Source organism: Bombina bombina, chromosome 5 (assembly GCF_027579735.1).
Source record: "Bombina bombina isolate aBomBom1 chromosome 5, aBomBom1.pri, whole genome shotgun sequence".
Taxonomy (NCBI): domain Eukaryota; kingdom Metazoa; phylum Chordata; class Amphibia; order Anura; family Bombinatoridae; genus Bombina; species Bombina bombina.
Genome location: NC_069503.1, coordinates 678,100,802 through 678,127,636, shown reverse-complemented (window position 1 = coordinate 678,127,636; position 26,835 = coordinate 678,100,802). Strand labels below are relative to the sequence as shown.

At 41.7% G+C, this 26,835-nt stretch overlaps 1 protein-coding gene across 1 annotated transcript in view; it reads left to right on the top strand.

Moving 5' to 3' along the window:
* The window catches only part of PHLPP1 (PH domain and leucine rich repeat protein phosphatase 1), a 533,157-nt gene that overhangs the window by 210,779 nt on the left and 295,543 nt on the right, over positions 1–26,835 (top strand). The gene's annotated exons all lie outside the window — the stretch shown is intronic.

Here is a 26,835-nt window from a genome sequence, read left to right as displayed (position 1 = left end):
GGTTCACAGTTGGATTCTATTATTTCAACTGTTACTGGGGGGAAAGGAACTTTTTTACCACAGGATAAAAATTCTAAAGGTAAATTTAGGTCTACTAATCGTTTTCGTTCCTTTCGTCACAATAAGGAACAAAAGCCTGATCCTTCCCCTACAGGAGCGGTATCAGTTTGGAAACCATCTCCAGTCTGGAATAAATCCAAGCCTTTTAGAAAGCCAAAGCCAGCTCCCAAGTCAACATGAAGGTGTGGCCCTCATTCCAGCCCAGCTGGTAGGGGGCAGATTACGATTTTTCAAAGAAATTTGGATCAATTCGATTCACAATCTTTGGATTCATAACATTGTTTCACAAGGGTACAGAATAGGCTTCAAGATAAGGCCTCCTGCAAGAAGATTTTTTCTTTCCCGTGTCCCAGTAAATCCAGTGAAGGCTCAAGCATTTCTGAGATGTGTTTCAGATCTAGAGTTGGCTGGAGTAATTATGCCAGTTCCAGTTCTGGAACAGGGGCTGGGGTTTTACTCAAATCTCTTCATTGTGCCAAAGAAGGAGAATTCCTTCAGACCAGTTCTGGTTTTAAAAATATTGAATCATTATGTAAGGATACCAACATTCAAAATGGTAACTATAAGGACTATTCTGCCTTTTGTTCAGCAAGGGCATTATATGTCCACAATAGATTTACAGGATGCATATCTGCATATTCCGATTCATCCAGATCACTATCAGTTTCTGAGATTCTCTTTCCTAGACAAGCATTACCAGTTTGTGGCTCTGCTGTTTGGCCTAGCAACAGCTCCAAGGATTTTTACAAAGGTTCTCTGTGCCCTTCTGTCTGTAATCAGAAAACAAGGTATTGTGGTATTTCCTTATTTGGACGATATCTTGGTACTTGCTCAGTCTTCACATTTAGCAGAGTCTCATACGAATCAACTTGTATTGTTCCTTCGAGAACATGGTTGGAGGATCAATTTACCAAAAAGTTCATTGATTCCTCAGACAAGGGTAACCTTTTTAGGTTTCCAGATAGATTCAGTGTCCATGACTCTGTCTCTGACAGACAAGAGACGTCAAAAATTGGTTTCAGCTTGTCGAAAACCTTCAGTCTCAATCATTCCCTTCGGTAGCCTTATGCATGGAAATTCTAGGTCTTATGACTGCTGCATCGGACGCGATCCCCTTTGCTCGTTTTCACATGCGACATCTTCAGCTCTGTATGCTGAACCAGTGGTGCAGGGATTATACAAAGATATCTCAATTGATATCTTTAATACCGATTGTACGACACTCTCTGATGTGGTGGACAGACCACCATCGTTTAGTTCAGGGGGCTTCTTTTGTTCTTCCGACCTGGACTGTAATTTCAACAGATGCAAGTCTGACAGGTTGGGGAGCTGTTTGGGGGTCTCTGACAGCACAAGGGGTTTGGGAATCTCAGGAGGTGAGATTGCCAATCAACATTTTGGAACTCTGTGCAATTTTCAGAGCTCTTCAGTCATGGCCTCTTCTAAAGAGAGAGTCGTTCATTTGTTTTCAGACGGACAATGTCACAACCGTGGCATACATCAATCATCAAGGAGGGACTCACAGTCCTCTGGCTATGAAAGAAGTATCTCGAATACTGGTATGGGCGGAATCCAGCTCCTGTCTAATTTCTGTGGTTCATATCCCAGGTATAGACAATTGGGAAGCGGATTATCTCAGTCGCCAAACGTTGCATCCGGGCGAATGGTCTCTTCACCCAGAGGTATTTCTTCAGATTGTTCAAATGTGGGGACTTCCAGAAATAGATCTTATGGCTTCTCATCTAAGCAAGAAACTTCCCAGGTATCTGTCCAGATCCAGGGATCCTCAGGCGGAGGCAGTGGATGCATTGTCACTTCCTTGGAAGTATCATCGTGCCTATATCTTTCCGCCTCTAGTTCTTCTTCCAAGAGTGATTTCCAAGATTCTAAAGGAGTGCTCGTTTGTTCTGCTGGTGGCTCCAGCATGGCCTCACAGGTTTTGGTATGCGGATCTTGTCCGGATGGCCACTTGCCAACCATGGACTCTTCCGTTAAGACCAGACCTTCTATCGCAAGGTCCTTTTTTCCATCAGGATCTCAAATCCTTAAATTTGAAGGTATGGAGATTGAACGCTTGATTCTCAGTCATAGAGGTTTCTCTGACTCTGTGATTAATACTATGTTACAGGCTCGTAAAACTGTATCTAGGAAGATATATTATCGAGTCTGGAAGATTTACATTTCTTGGTGTTTTTCTCATCATTTTTCTTGGCATTCTTTTAGAATTCCTAGAATTTTACAGTTTCTTCAGGATGGTTTGGATAAAGGTTTGTCTGCAAGTTCCTTGAAAGGACAAATCTCTGCTCTTTCTGTTCTTTTTCACAGAAAGATTGCTAGTCTTCCTGATATTCATTGTTTTGTACAAGCTTTGGTTCGTATAAAACCTGTTATTAAGTCAATTTCTCCTCCTTGGAGTTTGAATTTGGTTCTGGGGGCTCTTCAAGCTCCTCCGTTTGAACCTATGCATTCGCTGGACATTAAATTACTTTCTTGGAAAGTTTTTTGTTTCTTTTGGCCATCTCTTCTGCTAGAAGAGTTTCTGAATTATCTGCTCTTTCTTGTGAGTCTCCTTTTCTGATTTTTCATCAGGATAAGGCGGTGTTGCGAACTTCTTTTAAATTTTTACCTAAGGTTGTGAATTCTAACAACATTAGTAGAGAAATTGTGGTTCCTTCATTGTGTCCTAATCCTAATAATTCTAAGGAAAGATCGTTGCATTCTTTGGATGTAGTTAGAGCTTTGAAATATTATGTTGAAGCTACTAAGAATTTCCGAAAGACTTCTAGTCTATTTGTTATCTTTTCTGGTTCTAGGAAAGGTCAGAAGGCCTCTGCCATTTCTTTGGCGTCTTGGTTAAAGTCTTTGATTCATCATGCTTATGTCGAGTCGGGTAAAACTCCGCCTCAAAGGATTACAGCTCATTCTACTAGGTCAGTTTCTACTTCCTGGGCGTTTAGGAATGAAGCTTCGGTTGATCAGATTTGCAAAGCAGCAACTTGGTCTTCTTTGCATACTTTTACTAAATTCTACCATTTTGATGTGTTTTCTTCTTCTGAAGCAGTTTTTGGTAGAAAAGTACTTCAGGCAGCTGTTTCAGTTTGATTCTTCTGCTTATAATTTCAGTTTTTTTCATTATAAGATTTAAACTTTATTTTGGGTGTGGATTATTTTCAGCGGAATTGGCTGTCTTTATTTTATCCCTCCCTCTCTAGTGACTCTTGCGTGGAAGATCCACATCTTGGGTATTCATTATCCCATACGTCACTAGCTCATGGACTAATGGATGCTAATTACATGAAAGAAAACATAATTTATGTAAGAACTTACCTGATAAATTCATTTCTTTCATATTAGCAAGAGTCCATGAGGCCCACCCTTTTTTGTGGTGGTTATGATTTTTTTGTATAAAGCACAATTATTCCAATTCCTTATTTTTTATGCTTTCGCACTTTTTTCTTATCACCCCACTTCTTGGCTATGCGTTAAACTGATTTGTGGGTGTGGTGAGGGGTGTATTTGTAGGCATTTTGAGGTTTGGGAAACTTTGCACCTCCTGGTAGGAATGTATATCCCATACGTCACTAGCTCATGGACTCTTGCTAATATGAAAGAAATGAATTTATCAGGCAAGTTCTTACATAAATTATGTTTTCTAAGGCCTTGAAGGCCACCTCTTATCTGAATGCTTTTGACAGTTTTTCACAGCTAGAGGGCGTTAGTTTATGTTTTTTATATCAATAACATTTTGCCCAAGCACACAGAGTTATTTGAATCAGCACTAATTGCCAGAAATGCAAACCTGTCAAAAGATCGGAGATGAGGAGGCCGTCTGCTGGGTAGCACTTGCTGATTGGTGTCTAAATGTAACCCCCAATCGGAAAGTGCTACCCAGTTGCTGAACCAAAAATGGGCTGGCTTCTAAGCTTATATTCTTGCTGTTTCAAATAATGATACCAGAGAGAACAAAGAAAAATTGATAAGCGTAAATTAGAAAGTTTCTTAAAATCTGAATCATCAAAGTTTAATTTTGATTAGACTATCCCTTTAAGTCTGAAAAGTGAAAGAGTACATGGCAGGCTTCACAAACCTATCCATGCCACAAATCTGCTCCTCATTTGCAGTTTATCTTACCATTTCTGCTGAAGCTAAACAATGGAGATTTTGTTAACACAATGACAGTGGCAAGTCCTATCCTCTTCAGAATGAAGTCCAGATTGGTTCCACCAATTAGGGAAAGTAGTGGGTGAACTTTGACCATTGAAAAACAATTGCAGCAAACAAGGTAATTAGTTCAGGCTACTGATATGTTAATCTATTGGAAGACAGTGTAATTATAAGGCGTTTTCTGTCCTTTTTTTAAAGGTAATTTGGTTTAACCCCTTCTCCCAATATGACGTATGTATACTACATGCAGTACATTGCTGATCATACTGCTATCTATGTGTGTGTTTATGTGTATGTATGTGTGTGTGTATGTATGTGTGTGTATATATATATATATATATATATATATATATATATATATATATATATATATATATATATATATATATATATATATATATATATATATATATATATATATATATATATATATATATATATATATATATATATATATATATATATATATATATATATATATATATATATTAGAAAAGAAAATAGTGTGAATGGAAACTTGCTATTATAGTGTTGCTAAAAAGTGCTCTAATAGCAGAACACAAATACCCACTTATTTCAAAATTCTATATAAGTGGAATCATAACAGCTGGTGCAGACCAATTAATTATTGTATACTATCAATTGTTAAGGAAGAAAAAAGGTTTATGATATAACCTCTTGAAAGACTGGGATTTCATCACTCTTTTATTTATTTAAGAGTGCTGAAATCCCAGTCTTTCAAGAGGTTATATCATAAACCTTTTTTCTTCCTTAACAATTGATAGTATGTATGTATATATATATATATATATATATATATATATATATATACACACATATATACATTTCTTCTACAAGATAAGACGAGTCCACAGATTCATCCTTTACTTGTGGGATATTATCCTCCTGCTAACAGGAAGTGGCAAAGAGCACCACAGCAGAGCTGTCTATAGCTCCTCCCTTGACTCCACCCCCAGTCATTCTCTTTGCCTATACTAAGTAATAGGAAGGGTAAAGTGAAAGAGGTGATAAAATGTTTTTATCACCTATTATTTTCTTCAAGCAAGACTTTTTTATTTTAAATTTTACCGGTGAGTGCTATTTTTCCCCAGGCAGCAGATGGATGAAGATTTCTTCCTGGAGACTGATGATCTTAGCAGTTGTTACTAAGATCCAGTGTAGTTGCCACAGAATGGCTGAGGAGTACTTAAGAAACTTCAGTGTGAGGAACGGTTTTCATGCTACAAGCATTGAGGTATGTTCAGTCATTTTTTTCAGGAGAGACTGTGTTATTTCAGAATTGGCTGACGGTATCCCCATGAGGGAAGGGGTAAGCAGTAATTCTATTGTGAAAGAGAAGGGTATTACTGGACCTGTATGTTGGGCTGTAAAAATGGTTGACACTGATAACATAATGTTTGTGGGCAAATGATTATATGTTGGTAGGTAAATTAACGTTTTTTTGTGACAAACGTTTTCATTTTTATTGGCAATGGAGGGTACACATGGCTTCAGTTAGACTTGGGTATATGAACCCACATGGCTAGGTTTTTAGACCGCTGTGAACCGTAGCGGTTCTTTTGCAAGGCTGTGAGACATCGAGGTAGATGGGCGGTGCCTATTTTCGCGCCTCAGTTGCGCAGTTGTATTCCCTATGCAAGCAGCAAGCTCCAGCTCCGGTGGGCCCTTTAGGAAAGTTTGGGCCTAATCGAAGGGTTAATCTGATTTTGCAGACCCCTGAGTTGCAGGTTTTTTTTTTTTGACTAATCATAACGTTTTTTTGTCTAACGTTTTTATAATAAGAGTTAAGTGATCCTTTTCATGTGGTGCAATCTTAGCTGGCAAGTTAGGATACATATATAATAAAATTGAGATCATTTTATCATTTTGAAGCAGTTTTGGAAAAATTGTATGCTTTTTTTCTCTTAAAGGCGCAGTACCGTTTTTTCAGATTGTTATTTGTTACTAAATAAAGTGTTTTCAAGCCTGTTTGTGGTCATTACTAGCCTGTTTAACATGTTTGACATTGAGGAAAGCCAATGTTCCATGTGTTTAGAAGCCATTGTGGAACCCCCACTTCAAATGTGTCCCTCATGTACTGAAATGGCCTTACATTGCAAAGAACATATTTTAGCTGATAAAAGTATGTCTCAGGATGATTCTCAGTCAGAAGAGTTTCAGATTATGCCATCTGCTTCTCCCCAAGTGTCACAACCTTTAACGCCCGCCCAAGTGACGCCATGTACTTCTAGTGCGTCTTATTCTTTCACCCTGCAAGATATGGCCGCAGTTATGTCTACTGCCCTTACTGAGGTATTATCTAAACTGCCAGGTTTACAGGGTAAGCGCAGCAGGTCAGGTATTAGAGTAAATGCTGAGCCCTCTGATGCTTTATTGGCCATCTCCGATGTACCCTCACAGTGTTTTGATTTGGGGGTGGGGAAATTGCTGTCTGAGGGAGAGCTTTCCGATTCAGGAAAGATGTTCCCTCAAACAGACTCAGATGTGACGGCCTTTACGTTTAAGCTTGAACACCTCTGCTTGTTACTCAGGGAGGTTTTAGCGACTCTGGATGATTGTGACTCTGTCATCCCACCAGAGAAACTGTGTAAAATGGATAAATATCTAGAGGTCCCTACTTACACTAATGTTTTTCCAGTCCCTAGAAGAATTTCGGACACTGTTACTAAGGAATCGGATAGACCAGGCATTCCGTTCTCTCCCCCTCCTACTTTTAAGAAAATGTTTCCCATATCTGACACCATTCGGGATTTGTGGCAGACAGTGCCTAAGGTGGAGGGAGCTATTTCTACCCTGGCTAAGCGTACAACTATACCTATTGAGGACAGTTGTGCTTTCAAAGATCCTATGGATAAAAAATTAGAGGGGCTTCTAAAGAAATTGTTTATTCATCAGGGTTTTCTTCTACAACCTATAGCGTGCATTGTTCCAGTAACTACTGCAGCAGCTTTTTGGTTCGAGGCTCTAGAGGAGTCTCTTAAGGTTGAGACCCCATTAGATGATATTTTGGATAGAATTAAGGCTCTCAAGCTAGCTAATTCTTTTATTACAGATGCCGCTTTCCAAATGGCTAAATTAGCGGCAAAGAATGCAGGCTTTGCCATTTTAGCGCGTAGAGCGTTATGGCTTAAGTCGTGGTCTGCTGATGTGTCATCTAAATCCAAGGTAAAGGTCATGCCCTTCCTCAGGACAAGACGGTTAAAATGAGGACCAAACAAAATAATTTTCTTTGCTTTCGAAACTTTGAAGGCGGTCCCTCTACTTCCTCATCCGCCTCCAAGCAGGAGGGGAACTTTGCTCAATCCAAGTCAGTCTGGAGACCTAACCAGACCTGGAATAAAGGTAAACAGGCCAAGAAGCCCGCTGCTGCTACCAAGACAGCATGAAGGGGCAGCCGCCGATCCGGGACCGGATCTAGTAGGGGGCAGACTTTATCTCTTCGCTCAGGCTTGGGCAAGAGACGTTCAGGATTCCTGGGCATTAGAAATTGTGACCCAGGGGTATTGTCTAGAATTCAAGGATTCTCTCCTAAGGGGGAGATTTAATCTTTCACGTTTGTCTGTAGACCAGACAAAAAGAGAGGCGTTCTTACGCTGTGTAGAAGACCTCTATACCATGGGTGTCATCTGCCCAGTTCCAAAATTAGAACAAGGGCAGGGGTTTTACTCCAATCTGTTTGTGGTTCCCAAAAAAGAGGGAACCTTCAGACCGATTTTAGATCTCAAAAGTCTAAACAAATTTCTCAGAGTCCCATCGTTTAAGATGGAGACCATTCGAACAATTTTACCAATGATCCAGGATGGTCAATATATGACCACCGTGGATTTGAAGGATGCGTATCTTCACATTCCTATCCACAAAGATCATCACCAGTTCCTCAGGTTCGCCTTCCTGGACAAACATTACCAGTTTGTGGCCCTTCTTTTCGGGTTGGCCACAGCTCCCAGAATTTTCACAAAGGTGCTAGGGTCCCTTCTGGCGGTTCTAAGGCCATGGGGCATAGCAGTGGTGCACTATCTGGACGATATTTTAATTCAGGCGTCAACTTACCATCTAGCCAAATCCCACATGGACATCGTGTTGGCTTTTCTAAGAACTCACGGGTGCAAGGTGAACATAAAAAAAGAGTTCACTTGTTCCTCTGACAAGAGTTCCATTCCTAGGAACTCTGATAGACTCGGTAGACATGAAGATTTTTCTGACGGAGGTCAGAAAATCAAAGATCTTAAAGGGACACTGTAACCAAAATTTTTCTTTTGTGATTCAGATTGAGCATGAAATTTTAAGCAACTTTCTAATTTACTCCTATTATCAAATTTTCTTCATTCTCTTGGTATCTTTATTTGAAATGCAAGAATGTAAGTTTAGATGCTGGCCCATTTTTGGTGAACAACCTGGGTTGTCCTTGCTGATTGGTGGATAAATTCATCCACCAATAAAAAAGTGCTGTCCAGAGTACTGAAACAAAAAAAAAAAGCTTAGATGCCTTCTTTTTCAAATAATGATAGCAAGAGAACAAAGAAAAATTGAAAATAGGAGTAAATTAGAAAATTGCTTAAAATTTCATGCTCAATCTGAATCACGAAAGAAATTTTTTTGTTACAGTGTCCCTTTAACTACTTGCCGAGCACTTCATTCCATTCCTCGGCCGTTAGTGGCTCAGTGTATGGAGGTAATTGGATTAATGGTAGCGGCAATGGACATAGTTCGGTTTGCTCGCTTACATCTCAGACCACTGCAGCTGTGTATGCTCAGACAGTGGAATGGGGATTATGCGGATTTATCTCCGCGGATAAATCTGGATCTAGAGACCAGAGACTCTCTTCATTGGTGGTTGTCACAGGATCATCTGTCCCAGGGAATGTGCTTTCGCAGGCCAGCATGGGTCATAGTGACGACGGACGCCAGCCTCTTGGGCTGGGGTGCAGTCTGGAATTCCCTGAAGGCTCAGGGTGTGTGGACTCAGGAGGAGTCCCTACTACCAATAAATATTATGGAACTGAGAGCGATATTCAACGTGCTTCAAGCATGGCCTCAGCTGGCTTTGGCCAAATTCATAAGATTCCAGTTGGACAATATCACGACTGTAGCATATATCAATCATCATGGGGGAACAAAGAGTTCTCTATTGATGATAGAGGTTTCCAAAATAATTCGATGGGCAGAGACTCACTCTTGCCATCTATCAGCAATATATATCCCAGGAGTGGAGAACTGGGAAGCGGATCATCAGACTTTTCATCCGGGGGAGTGGGAGCTCCATCCGGAGGTGTTTGCAAAATTGATTCATCAATGGGGCACACCGGAATTGGATCTGATGGCATCTCGTCAGAATGCCAAACTTCCTTGTTACGGGTCCAGGTCAAGGGATCCTCAAGCAGTACTGATAGATGCTCTAGCAGTACCTTGGTCGTTCAACCTGGCTTATGTGTTTCCTCCTTTTCTTCTCCTTCCTCGTCTGATTGCCAGAATCAAACAGGAGAGGGCTTAAATAATCTTGATAGCGCCTGCGTGGCCACGCAGGACTTGGTATGCAGACCTGGTGGAAATGTCATCACTGCCAATGTGGAAACTGCCACTGAGACAGGACCTTCTCATTCAGGGTCCGTTCCAACATCCAAATCTAATTTCTCTGCAACTGACTGCCTGGAGATTGAACGCTTGATTTTATCTAAGGGGGATTCTCTGAGTCGGTCATTGACACCTTGATTCAGGCTCGAAAGCCTGTCACTAGGAAAATTTACCATAAGATATGGCGTAAATATCTTTATAGGTGCGAATCCAAAGGCTACTCATGGAGTAAGATCAGGATTCCTAGGATTTTGTCCTTTCTCCAAGAAGGATTGGAAAAGGGGTTATCGGCTAGTTCCTTAAAGGGACAGATTTCTGCGTTGTCAATCTTACTACACAAGCGTCTGGCAGATGTCCCAGACGTTCAGTCGTTTTGTCAGGCTTTGGTTAGCATTAAGCCTGTGTTTAAACCTGTTGCTCCGTCATGGAGTTTGAATTTAGTTCTTAAAGTTCTTCAAGGGGTTCCGTTTGAACCCATGCATTCCATAGATATTAAACTTCTATCTTGGAAAGTTCTGTTTTTAGTTGCTATCTCTTCTGCTCGATGAGTTTCTGAGCTATCTGCGTTGCAATGTGACTCGCCTTATCTTATATTCCATTCTGATAAGGTGGTTTTGCGCACTAAACCTGGATTCCTTCCTAAGGTTGTTTCAAATAAGAATATTAATCAGGAAGTTGTTGTTCCTTCTCTGTGTCCTAATCCTCCTTCTAAGAAGGAGCGTCTGTTACATAACTTGGACGTGGTTCGTGCCTTGAAGTTTTACTTGCAAGCGACCAAGGATTTCCGTCAAACATCTTCTCTATTTGTTGTCTATTCTGGAAAGCGTAGAGGTGAAAAAGCTACGGCTACCTCTTTCTTTTTGGCTGAAAAGTATCATCCGTTTGGCATACGAGACTGCTGGACAACAGCCTCCTGAAAAAATTACAGCTCATTCTACTAGAGCGGTGGCTTCCACTTGGGCTTTTAAAACGATGCTTCTGTTGAACAGATTTGTAAGGCTGCGACTTGGTCTTCCCTTCATACCTTTTCCAAATTTTACAAATTTGATACTTTTGCTTCTTCTGAGGCTTTTTTTGGGAGAAAGGTTCTTCAAGCAGTGGTGCCTTCTGTTTAGGTATCTGTCTTGTCCCTCCCGTTCATCCGTGTCCTGTAGCTTTGGTATTGTATCCCACAAGTAAAGGATGAATCCGTGGACTCGTCGTATCTTGTAGAAGAAAAGGAAATTTATGCTTACCTGATTGATTTCTTCTAAGATACGACAAGTCCAGGGCCCTCCCTGTCATTTTTAGACAGATTATATTTTTTTGTTTAAAACTTCAGTCACCTCTGCACCTTTTAGTTTCTCCTTTTTCTCTTCCTATACCTTCTGTCGAATAACTGGGGGTGGAGTCAAGGGAGGAGCTATATAGACAGCTCTGCTGTGGTGCTCTTTGCCACTTCCTGTTAGCAGGAGGATAATATCCCACAAGTAAAGGATGAATCCGTGGACTCGTCGTATCTTAGAAGAAATCAATTTATCAGGTAAGCATAAATTTCCTTATATACACACACACACACACACACACACACACACACACACACACACAAAAATTGTGCTGAAGTAGTTCCGCCCCTGACGGGCAGTTAACCCCAGACAAGTCTGGGTGCAAGGCCAATAAGGAAAATTACAAAATAAATTCATACAACACACAGCGAAAGTCCAGCACTCGCTTACAAGCTCACAACTAAGATTAAAAGCAAAACTGGAAGAGTTAGTTACCGCATCTGGCCAAATGGGACAAGCCCAGGCACCTCGTCAAGGTCCCTTCCAAAACCTGGGTCCCTAAACCAGCCACACCATGCAAGCTCTCAATCCAACAAACTGGGAACAAGTGAAGGGTGCACAGGCTTATGTAATCAGCCTGGACATATACAAAACACCGAAGGGGATTGCACTCTCAGACTGGACTGGGTACTCATCCAATTACCCTGCAACATCCTCAGCCCTGGGTGCTCACAGGAAGCTGTGCTGTCCCCAGAACGTATTGTATGTATGTTTTGGGTACTTGTAAAGCGCAGTTAATCACCCGTAAGGGTCTCAAGGCACTTCTCATTTTATCGACCTCGGAAGGATGAAAGGCTGAGTGGACCTTACCGGGGATCGAACCTGCAACACTTGGGATGCTACAGAGCTCAGCCACAGTGCCATAGCATGCTGAACTATCTGTCCAGCTTCAGAGTCACAGGCAGTTAACCCCAGACAGGCCTGGGTGCAAGGTCCATAGGGAAAATTACAAAGTAAATTTAATACACTTACAAGCTCTCAGCTAAGATTAAAAGCCAAAATGGAAGCTTCCAGTGAGTGCCACTCTATATCTGCTTCAGAAGCCTACAGCAGCATCGGCTGTAAACTGACAGCTGAGACTGATATTCCTGAAGCTGCAGGCATCTGTTTGCATGTGGAGGCAGTTGCCATTTGATAGGATGGGAAGGTGGTAGGAGGCACCAGCCCTCGGATCTGTTGCAGTGGTAGGAAGTTTCCATCCCTCTAATCTGATACGGTTGGGAGGAGGGACCAGCCCTCTAATCTGATGCGGTGGGGGGTGTCAAGGAGAGACCAGCTCTCTGATCTGATGTGGTGGGGAGTGGCAGGAAGGAACAAGCCCTCTGATCTGATACGGTGGGAGGAGGGATCCGCCCTCTGATCTGATGCGGTGGTTGGGAGGGACCATGCCCTCATATGATCCTTGGTAGGGGGGATTGAGAGGCAATGCTCTCATATGATGCATGGGAGGGAGAGACAATGCCCTCATAGGATGCTTTTGAGGGAGGGACCATGCCCTCATAGGATGCTTTTGAGGGAGGGACCATGCCCTCATAGGATGCTTTTGAGGGAGGGACCATGCCCTCATAGGATGCTTTTGAGGGAGGGACCATGCCCTCATAGGTTTCTTTTGAGGGAGGGACCATGCCCTCATAGGATGCTTTTGAGGGAGGGACCATGCCCTCATAGGATGCGTTTAAGGGAGGGACCATGCCCTCATAGGATGCTTTTGAGGGAGGGACCATGCCCTCATAGGATGCTTTTGAGGGAGGGAACATGCCCTCATAGGATACTTTTGAGGGAGGGACCATGCCCTCATAGGATGCTTTTGAGGGAGTGACCATGCCCTCAGAGGATGCTTTTGAGGGAGGGACCATGCCCTCATAGGATACTTTTGAGGGAGGGACCATGCCCTCATAGGATGCATGGGAGGGAGGGACCATGCCCTCATAGGATGCATGGGAGGCAGGGACCATGCCCTCATAGGATGCATGGGAGGCAGGGACCATGCCCTCATAGGATGCATGGGAGGCAGGGACCATGCCCTCATAGGATGCATGGGAGGCAGGGACCATGCCCTCATAGGATGCATGGGAGGCAGGGACCATGCCCTCATAGGATGCATGGGAGGCAGGGACCATGCCCTCATAGGATGCATGGGAGGGCGAGGGTACCAATATCTCATAGGATTCATGGGAGGCAGGGACCATGCCCTCATAGGATGCTGCATGGGAGGGCGAGGGTACCAATATCTCATAGGATTCATGGGAGGGTGGAGGGTACCAAGATCTCATAGGATGCTTGGCATGGGGGAGTGAGGGACCATTCACTCATATGATGCTTGGTAGGGAGGAACTATGCTTTGGTATGATGCTTGGGAGAGGGGAGGGACTATGCCCTCATGGGATGCTTGGGAGGGAGGAACTATGCCCTCATGGGATGCTTGGGAGGGAGGAACTATGCCCTCATGGGATGCTTGGGAGGGAGGAACTATGCCCTCATGGGATGCTTGGGAGGGAGGAACTATGCCCTCATGGGATGCTTGGGAGGGAGGAACTATGCCCTCATGGGATGCTTGGGAGGGAGGAACTATGCCCTCATGGGATGCTTGGGAGGGAGGAACTATGCCCTCATGGGATGCTTGGGAGGGAGGAACTATGCCCTCATGGGATGCTTGGGAGGGAGGAACTATGCCCTCATGGGATGCTTGGGAGGGAGGAACTATGCCCTCATGGGATGCTTGGGAGGGAGGAACTATGCCCTCATGGGATGCTTGGGAGGGAGGAACTATGCCCTCATGGGATGCTTGGGAGGGAGGAACTATGCCCTCATGGGATGCTTGGGAGGGAGGAACTATGCCCTCATGGGATGCTTGGGAGGGAGGAACTATGCCCTCATGGGATGCTTGGGAGGGAGGAACTATGCCCTCATGGGATGCTTGGGAGGGAGGAACTATGCCCTCATGGGATGCTTGGGAGGGAGGAACTATGCCCTCATGGGATGCTTGGGAGGGAGGAACTATGCCCTCATGGGATGCTTGGGAGGGAGGAACTATGCCCTCATGGGATGCTTGGGAGGGAGGAACTATGCCCTCATGGGATGCTTGGGAGGGAGGAACTATGCCCTCATGGGATGCTTGGGAGGGAGGAACTATGCCCTCATGGGATGCTTGGGAGGGAGGAACTATGCCCTCATGGGATGCTTGGGAGGGAGGAACTATGCCCTCACAGTGATGCTTGGGAGGGAGGAACTATGCCCTCACAGTGATGCTTGAGGTGGAGGGATTGCCCCTTATACTGATGTTTGGAAGGGAGTGAGGGACCCTCAATACAGGAAAGATGTTTAGGTGGGAGGGGGAGGGTTGCTTCAGAAAAAATGTTTGGGTGGAGGCCCTACCTCCTATTTTGGGTAGTCAATTTTGAGAATTCCAGCCAACATGTCATTTCAAATAGGCCCTGTCCCCTTTGTCCTAACATGCCTAAAAATTCTGTGTCAGAAGTGGGATGTACAGGTGCAACTTTCTGATCACCAGAATTAATGGTAAACCCACAAATGTCTGCTAATTCTGAATGCAGGGGATCCTAGAGAAGCTTTTCCAAGAATCTGTCTTATGACTGTGCAAGTTATGTGAAAATAGTTTCTGTGAGAAACACAAAGTTTGTGAAAAGTTAATAATAATTTTATATATGATCGCATTTTCTAATTATCTGTTTGCCAACTGGTCGCGAGATATGCCATAATAGGCCTAGGTCAGTAGCTTGAGATGTCTACTTTTATAGATATATATAGTTTTGGGGGTCAATTTTGAGAATTTGAGTTATGCCATTCCAAATTGGCCCCGCACACTTTGCCATAACATGTCTAAATATCCTCTTACAGAAGTGCGGTGCGCAGGTGCAATTAGCGGCCTTCTGATCATCAAAAGGAATGGTAAACCCATACATGTCTGCTAATTCTGAACACAGGATCCTAGAGAAGCTTTTGCAAGCATTTGTCTTGACTGCACAAGTTAGATGTAAATAATTTGTGTGAGAAACGCAAAGTTTGTGAAAAAGTTCATGATTTTTTTTTTTTTTAATATGATCATATTTTGCATACATCTGACTGCCAAATAGTTTCATAAATTATACCAAAACGGCCTAGATCAATACTTTAAAAATTTAATTTTAGTAGTCATTTCTCCTGTTAAGTGTAGTCAGTCCACGGGTCATCATTACTTATGGGATATTAACTCCTCCCCAACAGGAAGTGCAAGAGGATCACCCAAGCAGAGCTGCTATATAGCTCCTCCCCTCTACGTCACACCCAGTCATTCTCTTGCACCCAACTAATAGATAGGATGTGTGAGAGGACTGTGGTGATTAAACTTAGTTTTTTATATCTTCAATCAAAAGTTTGTTATTTTAAACGACACCGGAGTGTGTTGTTTCCTTCTCAGGCAGAATTTGAAGAAGAATCTACCTGAGTTTTTGTATATGATCTTAGCGGACGTAACTAAGATCCGTTTGCTGTTCTCGGCCATTCTGAGGAGTAAGGTAACTTCAGATCAGGGGACAGCGGGCAGGTTCACCTGCAAAGAGGTATGTTGCAGTATATTATTTTCTAAGGAATGGAATTGACTTTGAAAATACTGCTAATACCGATATAATGTAAGTACAGCCTTAAATGCAGTAGTAGCAACTGGTATCAGGCTGACATGTATATATGTTTACACTTAAGTATTTCTGGGGAATGGCACTTCACTGGGAAAATACTGTATGCATATAACTTTTAGCCTAACTTGCAGTGTGAGCGACTAGCAGCAGGCTTTTTAATGACATTTCATATATTAGATTTTAAACGTTTACTGGCATGTTAAATCGTTTAATTATCTGAGGTACTTGGTGAAAATTGTTTTGGGCTTTATTTTCCACATGGCTGTCGTTGTTTTAAATTAAAACAGTTTACTGAGCTTCCCTCACTGTTGTAGTGTGAGTGGGAGGGGCCTATTTTGGCGCTTTTACTACGCATCAGAAATTCAGTCACAGTCTGTCTTTTTTTCCCTGCATGATCCAGGACGTCTCCACAGAGCTCAGGGGTCTTCAAAACTAGTTTTGAGGGAGGTAATCACTCACAGCAGACCTGTGAGACTGTGCTTGACTGTGATAAAAACGCTTATATTGTCAATTGTTATATGTTTTTTTCTGATATTAAGGGTTAATCATCCATTGCTAATGTGTGCAATCCTTTGCTAAATTTGGTTTATATAACTAATCCGGTTCATTTTTATTCAACTGTGTCAGTTTTTTGTGTGCTTCTTAAAGGCACAGTAACGTTTTTACATATTGCTTGTAAATTTAGTTGAAAAGTATTTCCAAGCTTGCTAGTCTAATTGCTAGTTTGTTTAAACATGTCTGACACAGAGGAAACTCTTTGTGCAATATGTTCAAAAGCCAAGGTGGAGCCCAATAGAAATTTATGTACTAATTGCATTGATGCTACTTTAAATAAAAGTCAATCTGTACATGTTAAGCAACATTCACCAGACAACGAGGGGGAAGTTATGCCGACTAACTTGCCTCACGTGTCAGTACCTGCATCTCCCGCTCAGGAGGTGCGTGATATTGTAACGCCAAGTACATCAGGGCGGCCATTACAAATCACTTTACAAGACATGGCTAATGTTATGACTGAAGTTTTGTCTAAATTGCCAGAACCTAAAGGTAAACGAGATCACTCTGGGATGAGAACAGAGTATACTGATAATGCTAGGGCTATGTCTGATACTGCGTCACAATATGCAGAGCATGAGGACGGAGAGCTTCATTCTGCGGGTGACGGATCTGATCCAAATAAATTGGATTCAGACATTTCAAATTTTAAGTTTAAGCTGGAAAACCTCCGTGTATTGCTAGGGGAGGTGTTAGCGGCTCTGAATGATTGTAACACAGTTGCAATCCCAGAGAAAATGTTTAGGTTGGATAAATATTTTGCGGTACCGACGAGTACTGACGTTTTTCCTATACCTAAGAGACTTACTGAAATTATTACTAAGGAGTGGGACAGACCCGGTGTGCCTTTCTCACCCCCTCCTATATTTAGAAAAATGTTTCCAATAGACGCCACCACACGGGACTTATGGCAAACGGTCCCTAAGGTGGAGGGAGCAGTTTCTACTTTAGCTAAGCGTACCACTATCCCGGTGGAGGATAGCTGTGCCTTTTCAGATCCAATGGATAAAAAGTTAGAGGGTTACCTTAAGAAAATGTTTGTTCAACAAGGTTTTATATTACAACCCCTTGCATGCATTGCGCCTGTCATGGCTGCGGCAGCATTTTGGTTTGAGTCTCTGGAAGAGACCCTTGACTCAGCGACATTAGATGAGATTTCACTTAAGCTTAAAACCCTTAAGCTAGCTAATTCATTTATTTCTGATGCCGTAGTACATTTAACTAAACTTACGGCTAAGAATTCCGGATTCGCCATTCAGGCACGCAGAGCGCTGTGGCTAAAATCCTGGTCAGCTGATGTAACTTCTAAATCGAAACTACTTAACATACCTTTCAAGGGGCAGACTTTATTCGGGCCCGGTTTGAAAGAAATTATCGCTGATATTACGGGAGGTAAAGACCATGCCCTGCCTCAAGACAGAGCCAAACCCAGGGCTAGACAGTCTAATTTCGTGCCTTTCGTAATTTCAAGGCAGGAGCAGCTTCAACTTCCTCTGCTCCAAAACAGGAAGGAGCTGTTGCTCGCTACAGACAAGGTTGGAAACCTAACCAGGCCTGGAACAAGGGCAAGCAGGCCAGAAAGCCTGCTGCTGCCCCTAAGACAGCATGAAGTGAGGGCCCCCGATCCGGTAACGGATCTAGTTGGGGGCAGACTCTCTCTCTATGCCCAGGCTTGGGCAAGAGATGTCCAGGATCCCTGGGCGTTGGAGATCATATCTCAGGGATATCTTCTGGACTTCAAAGCTTCTCCTCCACAAGGGAGATTTCACCTTTCAAGGTTGTCAACAAACCAGATAAAGAAAGAGGCGTTTCTACGCTGTGTACAAGACCTTTTACTAATGGGAGTGATCCATCCAGTTCCGCGGTCGGAACACGGACAAGGGTTTTACTCAAATCTGTTTGTGGTTCCCAAAAAAGAGGGAACCTTCAGACCAATATTGGATTTAAAGATCCTAAACAAATTCCTAAGAGTTCCATCATTCAAGATGGAAACTATTCGGACAATCTTACCCATGATCCAAAGAGGTCAGTACATGACCACAGTGGATTTAAAGGATGCTTACCTTCACATACCGATTCACAGAGAACATTACCGGTATCTAAGGTTTGCCTTCCTAGACAAGCATTACCAGTTTGTAGCTCTTCCCTTCGGGTTGGCTACGGCTCCAAGAATCTTTACAAAGGTTCTTGGCTCTCTTCTGGCGGTACTAAGACCGCGAGGAATTTCGGTAGCTCCGTACCTAGACGACATTCTGATACAAGCGTCAAGCTTTCAAACTGCCAAGTCTCATACAGAGTTAGTACTGGCATTTCTAAGATCACATGGGTGGAAAGTAAACGAGGAGAAGAGTTCTCTCTTACCACTCACAAGAGTTCCCTTCTTGGGGACTCTTATAGATTCTGTAGAAATGAAAATTTACCTGACAGAGGACAGGTTAACAAAGCTTCTAAATGCTTGCCGTGCCCTTCATTCCATTCAACACCCGTCAGTGGCTCAATGCATGGAGGTAATCGGCTTAATGGTAGCGGCAATGGACATAGTACCTTTTGCACGCCTGCACCTCAGACCGCTGCAATTGTGCATGCTAAGTCAGTGGAATGGGGATTACTCAGATTTGTCCCCTACGCTGAATCTGGATCAGGAGACCAGAGATTCTCTTCTATGGTGGCTTTCTCGGCCACATCTGTCCAGGGGGATGCCCTTCAGCAGGCCAGACTGGACAATTGTAACTACAGACGCCAGCCTTCTAGGTTGGGGCACTGTCTGGAATTCCCTGAAGGCTCAGGGATCATGGACTCAAGAGGAGAGTCTCCTTCCAATAAACATTCTGGAATTGAGAGCAGTTCTCAATGCCCTTCTGGCTTGGCCTCAGTTAGCAACTCTGAGGTTTATCAGGTTTCAGTCGGACAACATCACGACTGTGGCTTACATCAACCATCAGGGAGGGACAAGAAGTTCCTTAGCGATGATGGAAGTATCAAAGATAATTCGCTGGGCAGAGTCTCACTCTTGCCACCTGTCAGCGATCCACATCCCAGGAGTGGACAACTGGGAGGCGGATTTCCTAAGTCGCCAGACTTTTCATCCGGGGGAGTGGGAACTTCATCCGGAGGTCTTTGCCCAAATACTTCGACGTTGGGGCAAACCAGATATGGATCTCATGGCGTCTCGCCGGAACGCCAAGCTTCCTCGTTACGGGTCCAGGGACCCGGGAGCGGTCCTGATAGATGCCTTGACAGCACCTTGGGTCTTCAACATGGCTTATGTGTTTCCACCCTTCCCGATGCTTCCTCGTTTGATTGCCAGGATCAAACAGGAAAAAGCATCAGTGGTTCTAATAGCGCCTGCGTGGCCACGCAGGACCTGGTATGCAGATCTAGTGGACATGTCATCCTGTCCACCTTGGTCTCTGCCTCTGAGACAGGACCTTCTAATTCAGGGTCCTTTCATACATCAAAATCTAATTTCTCTGAAGCTGACTGCATGGAGATTGAACGCTTAATTTTATCAAAGCGTGGATTTTCGGAGCCAGTAATTGATACCTTAATACAGGCTAGGAAACCTGTTACCAGGAAAATTTACCATAAGATATGGCGTAAATACTTACACTGGTGCGAATCCAAGGGTTACTCATGGAGTAAGGTTAGGATTCCTAGGATATTGTCTTTTCTACAAGAAGGTTTAGAAAAGGGTTTATCTGCTAGTTCGTTAAAGGGACAGATCTCAGCTCTGTCCATCCTTTTACACAAGCGTCTGTCAGAAGTTCCAGACGTTCAGGCTTTTTGTCAGGCTTTGGCCAGGATTAAGCCTGTGTTTAAATCTGTTGCTCCGCCGTGGAGCTTAAACTTAGTTCTTAACGTTTTACAGGGTGTTCCGTTTGAACCCCTTCACTCCATTGATATCAAGCTGTTATCTTAGAAAGTTCTGTTTTTAATGGCTATTTCCTCGGCTCGTAGAGTCTCTGAATTATCAGCCTTACATTGTGATTCTCCATATCTGATATTTCATTCAGATAAGGTAGTTCTGCGTACTAAACCTGGGTTCTTACCTAAGGTAGTCACTAACAAGAATATCAATCAAGAGATTGTTGTTCCATCATTGTGTCCTAATCCTTCTTCAAAGAAGGAACGACTTCTGCACAATCTAGATGTAGTCCGTGCCCTGAAATTTTATTTACAGGCAACTAAAGATTTTCGACAAACTTCTTCCCTGTTTGTCGTTTATTCTGGACAGAGGAGAGGTCAAAAAGCATCTGCTACCTCTCTATCCTTTTGGCTTCGTAGCATAATACGCTTAGCCTATGAGACTGCTGGACATCAACCTCCTGAAAGGATCACAGCTCATTCTACTAGAGCTGTGGCTTCCACTTGGGCCTTTAAGAACGAGGCCTCTGTTGAACAGATTTGCAAGGCTGCAACTTGGTCTTCTCTTCATACTTTTTCCAAATTTTACAAATTTGACACTTTTGCTTCTTCGGAGGCTGTTTTTGGGAGAAAGGTTCTTCAGGCAGTGGTTCCTTCCGTATAGAGATCCTGCCTGTCCCTCCCGTCATCCGTGTACTTAGCTTTGGTATTGGTATCCCATAAGTAATGATGACCCGTGGACTGACTACACTTAACAGGAGAAAACATAATTTATGCTTACCTGATAAATTCCTTTCTCCTGTAGTGTAGTCAGTCCACGGCCCGCCCTGTTTTTTAAGGCAGGTCTAATTTTTTTTAATTATACTCCAGTCACCACTGCACCCTATAGTTTCTCCTTTCTCGTTTGGTTCTCGGTCGAATGACTGGGTGTGACGTATAGGGGAGGAGCTATATAGCAGCTCTGCTTGGGTGATCCTCTTGCACTTCCTGTTGGGGAGGAGTTAATATCCCATAAGTAATGATGACCTGTTGACTGACTACACTACAGGAGAAAGGAATTTATCAGGTAAGCATAAATTATGTTTTTTGAGAATTTGGTCAGTTCTGCTATACTAAATGAAAGTTACCCCATTGCTTTATTTTATGTGGTACACATAGCTGCAGATAAAAACCTTAAAATTATCAAAAAGTAATGCAAAATATATACATGTGTGATCTCATCTGAATCAGAGGATGCCAATGAACACATTTTTAGAGTTTTTTTTTCTACAGTTAGAAAGCTAAAGGTTTTTTTGGGCCCTGTGGTAATTAATATTTTATATACTTTTTCGGATAAATTTACAATGAGTTTTTATAATTTAACTAATAAAAATTGTTATCCATTGAAAGCTCTTTTTATGTCCCGTCCCCCCAAAAAAAATAAATAAATAAATATATATTTCTTTCATGTATGGTCCATGAGCTAGTGACGTATGGGATACACATTCCCTTCCAGGAGGGGCAAAGCCTCCCAAACCTCAAAATGCCCATAAATACACCCCTCACCACACCCACAAATCAGTTTTACAAACTTTGCCTCCTATGGAGGTGGTGAAGTAAGTTTGTGCTAGATTCTACGTTGATATGCGCTCCGCAGCAGGTTGGAGCCCGGTTTTCCTCTCAGCGTGCAGTGAATGTCAGAGGGATGTGAGGAGAGTATTGCCTATTTGAATGCAATGATCTCCTTCTACGGGGTCTATTTCATAGGTTCTCTGTTATCGTTCGTAGAGATTCATCTCTTACCTCCCTTTTCAGATCGACGATATACTCTTATTTATATACCATTACCTCTGCTGATTTTCGTTTCAGTACTGGTTTGGCTTTCTACAACATGTAGATGAGTGTCCTGGGGTAAGTAAATCTTATTTTCTGTGACACTCTAAGCTATGGTTGGGCACTTTTTTTATAAAGTTCTAAATATATGTATTCAAACATTTATTTGCCTTGACTCAGGATGTTCAACATTCCTTATTTCAGACAGTCAGTTTCATATTTGGGATAATGCATATGAATCAATCAATTTTTTTCTTACCTTAAAAATTTGACTTTTTCCCTGTGGGCTGTTAGGCTCGCGGGGGCTGAAAATGCTTCATTTTAATTGCGTCATTCTTGGCGCGGACTTTTTTGGCGCAAATTTTTTTTTTCTGTTTCCGGCGTCATACGTGTCGCCGGAAGTTGCGTCATTTTTGACGTTCTTTTGCGCCAAAAGTGTCGGCGTTCCGGATGTGGCGTCATTTTTGGCGCCAAAAGCATTTAGGGGCCAAATAATGTGGGCGTCATTTTTGGCGCTAAAAAAATATGGGCGTCACTATTGTCTCCACATTATTTAAGTCTCATTTTTTATTGCTTCTGGTTGCTAGAAGCTTGTTCACTGGCATTTTTTTTCCCATTCCTGAAACTGTCATTTAAGGAATTTGATCAATTTTGCTTTATATGTTGTTTTTTCTATTACATATTGCAAAATGTCCCACGTTGAATACTTCTGGAAAATCGCTGCCTGGGGCTGGAGCTACCAAAGCTAAGTGTATCTGCTGTAAACGTATGGTATCTGTTCCTCCAGCTGTTGTTTGTACTGTTTTGTCATGACAAACTTGTTAATGCAGATAATATTTCCTTTAGTACTGTTACATTACCTGTTGCTGTTCTGTCAACATCTAATACTCAGAGTGTTCCTGATAACATAAGAGATTTTGTTTCTAAATCCATTAAGAAGGCTATGTCTGTTATTCCTCCTTCTAGTAAACGTAAAAAGTCTTTTAAAACTTCTCATTTTTCAGATGAATTTTTAAATGAACATCATCATTCTGATTCTGATAATGGTTCTTCTGGTTCAGAGGATTCTGTCTCAGAGGTTGATGCTGATAAATCTTCATATTTATTTAAAATGGAATTTATTCGTTCTTTACTTAAAGAAGTCCTAATTGCATTAGAAATTGAGGATTCTGGTCCTCTTGATACTAAATCTAAACGTTTAGATAAGGTTTTTAAATCTCCTGTAGTTATTCCAGAAGTTTTTCCTGTCCCTAGTGCTATTTCTGAAGTAATTTCCAGGGAATGGAATAATTTGGGTAATTCATTTACTCCTTCTAAACGTTTTAAGCAATTATATCCTGTGCCATCTGTCGGATTAGAGTTTTGGGACAAAATCCCTAAAGTTGATGGGGCTGTCTCTACTCGTGTTAAGCGTACTACTATTCCTACGGCAGATGGTACTTCCTTTAAGGATCCTTTAGATAGGAAAATTGAATCCTTTCTAAGAAAAGATTACTTGTGTTCAGGTAATCTTCTTAGACCTGCTATATCTTTAGCGGATGTTGCTGCAGCTTCATCTTTTGGTTAGAAGCTTTAGCGCAACAAGTAACAGATCATAATTCTCATAGCATTTTTATTCTTCTTCAACATGCTAATAATTTTATTTGTGATGCCATCTTTGATATCATTAGAGTTGAGGTTAGGTATATGTCTGTAGCTATTTTAGCTAGAAGAGCTTTATGGCTTAAAACTTGGAATGCTGATATGTCTTCTAAGTCTACTCTGCTTTCCCTTTCTTTCCAGGGTAATAATCGTTTTCATTCCTTTCGTCACAACAAGGAACAAAAACCTGATCCTTCATCCTCAGGAGCGGTATCAGTTTGGAAACCATCTCCAGTCTGGTATAAATCCAAGCCTTTTAGAAAATCAAAGCCAGCTCCTAAGTCCACATGAAGGTGCGGCCCTCATTCCAGCTCAGCTGGTAGGGGGCAGATTACGTTTTTTCAAAGAAATTTGGATCAATTACGTTCACAATCTTTGGATTCAGAACATTGTTTCAGAAGGGTACATAATTGGCTTCAAGATAAGGCCTCCTGCAAAGAGATTTTTTCTTTCCCGTGTCCCAGTAAACCCAGCGAAGGCTCAAGCATTTCTGAAATGTGTTTCAGATCTAGAGTTGACTGGAGTAATTTTGCCAGTTCCAGTTCTAGAACAGGGACTGGGGTTTTATTCAAATCTCTTCATTGTACCAAAGAAGGAAAATTCCTTCAGACCAGTTCTGGATCTAAAAATATTGAATCGTTATGTAATCGTTATGATACCAACATTCTAAATGGTAACTGTAAGGACTATCCTGCCTTTTGTTCAGCAAGGGCATTATATGTCTACAATAGATTTACAGGATGCATATCTGCATATTCCGATTCATCCAGATCACTATCAGTTTCTGAGATTCTCTTTCCTAGACAAGCATTACCAGTTTGTGGCTCTGCCGTTTGGCCTAGCTACAGCTCCAAGAATTTTTACGAAGGTTCTCGGTGCCCTTCTGTCTTTATTTTATCCCTCCCTCTCTAGTGACTCTTGCGTGGAAGATCCACATCTTGGGTAGTCATTATCCCATACGTCACTAGCTCATGGACTCTTGTTAATTACATGAAAGAAAACATAATTTATGTAAGAACTTACCTGATAAATTCATTTCTTTCATATTAGCAAGAGTCCATGAGGCCCACCCTTTTTTGTGGTGGTTATGATTTTTTTGTATAAAGCACAATTATTCCAATTCCTTATATTTATGCTTTGCACTTTTTTCTTATCACCCCACTTCTTGGCTATTCGTTAAACTGATTTGTGGGTGTGGTGAGGGGTGTATTTATGGGCATTTTGAGGTTTGGGAGGCTTTGCCCCTCCTGGTGGGAATGTATATCCCATACGTCACTAGCTCATGGACTCTTGCTAATATGAAAGAAAGGAATTTATCAGGTAAGTTCTTACATAAATTATGTTATATATATATATATATATATATATATATATATATATATATATATATATATATATATATATATATATATATATATATATACAGTATATATGTTTTATAGGGAAATAAAAAAATACAGACTTTATTTAAATGGAGTGACCTTAAAAATGCAAAAAAATTCTTCATTACTTTGAGCAAGTTTTTCTCTGATATTCCCGGTATTGAAGGAGTTAAAACTATGCCAGCATTTTTGTGCTTATTAGAAAACACTACCTAATGTCTTTCAACTACTCTCCAAAGTGCACTTTGAAATGGAACATTGCAAGGTAAGTATGGATTTTAAAGGGACATTAAACTGCTGGGTACAACCACAGTAGCACGGTTACTACTCACCATGATATTGGTTTTCCACCTGTGCCTGTAGCTCTCTTTAACGCTGTTCTCTTATTAACCAATTGAAGAAACCATGTGGTAAAGCTCTGTATCTTTATACCATGCGCCACCATCTTGTAGCTTGTGCGTTGCTGCATCCTCTGATAGAATCAGTGATGTTACTGACTTTTTGACAGCTGTACTTTGCACTTTGCTCGTACAATAGAAAGAAATTTGCAATTTTTTGTACACAGTTTAAAAGTTGCCTAACAAATATGAAGCTGATGAGGTAGCTCAGATGGTAAGTGCCCCGACATGAAAAAAGCCTGTTTTAAAAGATCCAAGGTCACAGGTTCAAATCTGATAATGATTATTATGCCCTCATGAGTAATATAGAGCAATGCAGCCACTGCAAAATATACAGCTTATGCTCTGTAATCTACCCTTTAAACTGAAGTGTACAGTAAAGTTTGTCAAGAAGACAACAATATCACTGATCTTTAAAGGGATAGTAAACTCAATTTTTTTCTTTAATGATTCAGACATAGCATGCAATTTTAAGCAACTTTCTAATTTACTACTATTATCAATTTGTCTTCATTCTCTTGCTATCTTTATTTAAAAAGTAGGAATATAAAGCTTTGAAGCCGGCCCACAGCTAGGTTATGCTTGCTGATTGGTGACTAAATGTAGCCACCAATAAGCAAGTGCTATCCAGGGTGCTGAACCTAAAATGGTCCGGCTGCTAAGCTTTATATTCCTGCTTTTTAAATAAAGATAGCAAGAGAATGAAGAAAAATTGATAATAGAAGTAAATGAGGAAGTTGCTTAAAATTGCATGGTCTATTTGAATCATTAAATACATTTTTGGGTTTACTATCCCTTTAAGTGCATACTGCTTCTCTCACAGGGTGTGACATAACTTAAACACCAAGATGTTGCGTCCAGTGTGAAAATGCAGAACCTCACTAACTAGCACTTGTAAAGGGTTAAAATAAGAGAAACGCAACTACAGAATTAAACTTTCTTGATTCAGATGGAGCATGCAATTATAAGAGAGACTTTTTAATTCACTTATGTTATCAAATTTACTTTGTTCTCTTGGTATCCTTTGTTGAATGGAAGGCATGCCTTATGTAGTGAAGCACTACTGGGAATTAGTTACTGATTGGTGGTTACACTCATATGTCTCTTGTTGGCTCACCAAATGTATTCAGCTATCTCCTTGTAATGCATTGCTGCACTGGAGATGACTTTAACAGTGTGTTTATATGGAAGCAATAGTACAATAACACATTATTTATTTTGGACATTTATGTCCTGTTCTGTTGGTAAGAGATGAAGTTTTACAATGTTCCACTATATGCTACTGTAGCTAAGGGAGTTAGTGTTTTCATACATAGATCCAATATTTCCTTCTGCATATTACAGTGCTGTCTACAGAAGTCAGGTTTCTGATCATTCTACAAGATTTGCATTGAACTTGTGCAAGATA